The sequence below is a fragment of the Littorina saxatilis genome, linkage group LG12 (genome assembly GCF_037325665.1).
Source record: "Littorina saxatilis isolate snail1 linkage group LG12, US_GU_Lsax_2.0, whole genome shotgun sequence".
Classification (NCBI taxonomy): Eukaryota; Metazoa; Mollusca; class Gastropoda; order Littorinimorpha; family Littorinidae; genus Littorina; species Littorina saxatilis.
In genome coordinates this window covers 57288140-57292644 of record NC_090256.1, presented here as the reverse complement: position 1 = coordinate 57292644, position 4505 = coordinate 57288140, and the positions used below count along the sequence as shown (strand labels likewise).

The window sequence follows — 4505 nt, the reverse complement described above, 5'->3', positions numbered from 1 at the left end:
GTTGACAGGGCTGAAAAGAAAATGTGATCTAAGGAACATGTAATCAAGTCCGGAACCCACTGTGAGGCTCGTTTCTTTGCCAACAAATTGTAAATGAAATGAGATGACAGGAGCACTGGCGCATTTTGAAAGAGTAAATTGCAACACAAATGAAGAAGACGTCTGACAAAAAGCAAATAACCTGTTGTTGTTTTGAGCTCTTCCCCAAAAGCCGTTGCTATTTGTAAGTGTCATTGAAAAAGCAATTTTTATTGCAAATTTGATTCCCGCTGATGTTAGGCGTTAATGTTTCCAGTCATGATTTTAATCTCTATCATATGGCAGTGAGCTTGTGTCCTCGATCGTGTAGCTGATAGCGGGTACGGTGTGAGACCCGTATATTCTCCTGACGGAGGCTGTTACATTTTTTAATATTTAACGTTTAGCACATTCTTATTCTGTGAACGTTCAAAACAAACATTACACCTTGCGACATATTTAATCAAAAAGGCAAGAACCCACCGTTGTTATATTTTTTTAATATTTTTTTCTCCATGTCAGCGCCAGGTAAAATAATCCTTTCCACGCAAAAACAAGAAGAACAACAACGAAAACATAAGCAACATAAACACCAGAAATAAGAAACAAAACGCTTTTCAGGAAGATAATTTTCACATGTAGAAAAATCCAGTCAAAAAAATCCTTGCGCAACATCCACCTAAAATGGGAAATGGCTTCTCAGCAGATTTCACAGATCTGGTCAATAACTAGAGAAATGGCAACAACAGACAATGTTGCACCAAGAGCCGGAACAAATCGGCTTTTCTCGGCCGCAAACTGAAGCTGAAACACCATTGAGAGGTCTCATCAGGCTGGAAATCTGGAGTAAAGAACATAGAATATGTAGTCCAGTTCTCTCTCTCTCTCTCTCTCTCTCTCTCTCTCTCTCTCTCTCTCTCTCTCTCCGTCCGAAACATTCCTGTAGTACAGCTCTTTCATCACTATGTGATAACTGGCTATCGGCAATTAATCGTTCGGACATATCAGGGGCTGTATTTCTTGATTTTAAGAAAGCTTTTGATCTTGTAGATCACACATTACTTTTACATAAACTCGCATTAAATTACATATCTTATCCCAATTCACATATAGCAATTTACTTCAGTTTAGTGCTAGGACGCTGAAAACTACGCTCACCCTGGTAAGGGGGAAAGTAACCCTAAAAATAGAACAGCCTTGACGGTCACATGACAACGTCAGGACAAGGTTACCTCCCAGCATGCTCTGCGCACGCGTGCTCTCGCCGCCATCTTGTATTCATTCTACTCTTCAGCGACGTTGGTTGAGGACGTGTTTTGGTTTACGCTCGGGCTATTCTTTAGCCCACTGCTTCTTGGCAGTACCAACCCTGGTCACAGGTCTGTAGCTTAGCTTTTTGGCTGAAATTGGGTGAGATTTTTTCAGTTTTTCTTGTTTTGTTACTTTCGTTTGCCACAAGTTAGTCTTTGTTTACGTTTTGACGTTCAAGACTTTCGCCAGTATGGCAGACAGTGGGAAGAAGAAATCTAGCGCTAGACAGGTAGGGACAGCAGAGTCCCCGTCTAAGAAGGCGGCGAAGAAAGCAAAGGTTTCGAAAACCACAGTTAGTGGTTTGAACCAGTTTCTAAGAGTTCGTTTTCAGTAGAAATTGATGACCCTAAGAGTCCTGTAATGCCGGCGTTGAAGCAAGAGTGCAAGACGGCGCCGGTTAAGCCTAGCGCAGTGACGGAGAAGGACGATTTGTCCGCCATGTTTGCTTCCTTTAGCGATCAAATGCGTTGCATGTTTTCAGCGGAGTTAAAGTCGGCGAGTGCGCAGTTGCTCTCTCTCCATTCGGGAGCGGAAGAAGCAAGCGCGCGAGCGAGGGTTAAGGCAACCCCGTCAGCCACGGTTACGATCGCCGATGTTCACGCTGAACAAGATGGAAGTGCGTCTTCTCACCGTGCATCTTCTGCCGGGATCGACAGCTTCACTAAAGGCACCGTAACTGTCCCACAGGGAATTACGCGAGTGCATGCCTGGCCCGTTAAGGTTCCAGCGACGGCACAACGTAGTTCCCAACTTCCGCCCGGCGTCGGGCAGGAAGCCGTCAATAGACAGGCATCGGGTTGGGGAGTCACCCTTCCGGTGCTTGCTCTTAGAACGGGAGATACGAAGTGCATGCCTGGCCCGTATGGAGTTCAGCGGGATTTGATGGGAGCATGGTCTGAGAGCGGATCAGGTTACCGATACCCAGTCGTGTCTTCCCCGATTGCGGGCTGGTTAGCACAATACTAACAGGCAATCAGGTTTTCAATACTCCTGACTTTTCACCCCTGCTTTGCAAACAGGGAAAGTATACCCGCTTCTTGCAGCCGTGGCTTAGACTTCCGTTCACAGCCAAAGGCAGCAACATGGTCTTTTCCGACCACCGAGGTTAACAACTATTAAGCCCGGTTTCTACCGGGATGGGTGACCGTTTGGAACACGGGCCTGGCAGGCAATCTCTTTAACATTCAAGCTGCGGCCTTTCCGGCTTCAGCTATTGTACTGTCGTTTACTCAAACACAACATCAGCAGTACTTCGCTCCCTAGAGGGTTACACTGCCGGTTTCACCGGAGTTCGCCTCCCTTTCTTTCAAGCCACCGCTTAGGGACTTGGGTACATAGTTCTCACTGATACCACTCCCGTTACCATTGAGGACAACGGTTGTTTTCTCTGGAGCTTGATTTACTCACTGTATTTCATCCTTTTCTTTGAAAAGATTAGTGACATTCTGTCACACTCTCGCAAACGGGGCCTTCTTCTTCACTCATAAGTCTTATGAGAAAAGGGGGGGGGGGGCATGTTCGTACTTGGACAGTTCTCCTTTGGGCTCCTTCCAGACTGTGCGAGGTAGAGCATGGACCTACTCATAGGCCTTACCTGAATTAGGCTATGTTTCTTCCTAATCTTATCAGCGTGTCTTTATAAGATTACAGGTCTCCCTTAACAGAGAGACCATAGGCTAGATAGCGTTCATAACCAAAGGGTCACAGCAGGACAAGTCCGAGTCTTTTGGTACTGGAGTTTCTATGCTCCACAGATTTTGAACCGCTACAGTCCGCTCTTCTTCATAAATCTGACGTGTGAAACGCTCTCCACTTTGCTTCTAGCTACGGCACACAGAGGTAGCGAGATTCACGCACTCGCTGGCTTACCGGGAGACGTACGCTCTATCTCACTCCGTTTCCGGCCAGACTTCTTAGCCAAGAATCAGAAGTCAGGATAACCAGTCTTATGAATCTGACCAGTTAGATCACTATATGCTCCTTCCTGTCTCATACAAGGAGTTAAGATCACAAACAAAAGCTACTCTCATCGTCTTTGTACACAAAGAGAGATAAGGACATAGCTAAGTTGGTCCTAAAATCAGGAAGATTATCTAAAGTCCTCGACTCCGCCTACTGGAGATCTGAGGATGTTTTTATCAACTTTTACCTGCGCGACATTTCCAGTGCGCGGCAGGACGGTACCAAGGCTCTACAAGCGATGGTAGCAGCAGGGCAATTGTTGCCTAGCTCATAGGTGAGCATCCCACCACCTTAATTAGCAATCTGCTATATGTGAATTGGGATAACATATGTAATTTAATCGAAAATTTTAATAATAAATTTTCATTTGATTAATATACTTACCCAATTCACATAGTGAAGTCCCTCCCGCCTACCCCGCTTTAGTTCCCCTAAAAATAATAGGGCGCTTCGAGCGAATGAATACAAGATGGCGGCGAGAGCACGCGTGCGCATCCCGCAGTGGGGCACTGCGGTTATGAAATTAAAGGCCCCTCCTGTTTTTGGAACCGCTGGAGCTTTCTAGTTTGCTGTTAGGTAGATTTTTGGTTCCTCTTTCCTGTCATGCTCTCTTTTTCTTCATGAATTCTTTTCTTTTTTCTGCCTTCTTGCTCATTCACCTGTATTTTTTCCAAAAATCTCTTCTCTTGCCGCTTGTCTCGCGATTCATGTATAGTTTAATCTGTTAGTGTTCTGATGTAAGTCCAGCAGTAGATAGGTTAAGCCTATTTTAACATACTGGAAACTGGTAATCTTCCAGTAGGTATTAATTTAGTTTTACTAAAGCCTGCTGGGACACAAGTAATGGGTTAGTGCATTTGTAAACAGGAATCGCTTGACAAGTGGCCCCCTTCATCCCCCCTTCCTCGTCCTGATATGGCTCTGCGTAGTCGGCTGGACGTTAAGCAACAAATAAACAAACAAACAAACAAACAAACGCGTGCGCAGAGCATGCTGGGAGGTAACCTTGTCCTGATGTTGTCATGTGACCGTCAAGGCTGTTCTATTTTTAGGGTTACTTTCCCCCTTACCAGGGTGAGCGTAGTTTTCAGCGTCCTAGCACTAAACTGAAGTAAATTGCTATATGTGAATTGGGTAAGTATATTAATCAAATGAAACATTTTTATTAAAATTTTCGATTGTACGTGAACAATCCCGCAACGTGTTCATTCTTT

The 4505-nt window shown here is 45.0% G+C and overlaps 1 long non-coding RNA gene across 1 annotated transcript; it reads right to left on the bottom strand.

Moving 5' to 3' along the window:
• Positions 1-498: 498 nt before the first annotated feature.
• Positions 499-3778, bottom strand: LOC138982344 (uncharacterized). Its single transcript, XR_011460850.1, has 2 exons — positions 3676-3778; positions 499-859 (listed from the first exon to the last, which is right to left on the bottom strand). It is a non-coding gene; the product is annotated as an uncharacterized lncRNA (long non-coding RNA).
• Between the last annotated feature and the right edge of the window lie 727 nt (positions 3779-4505).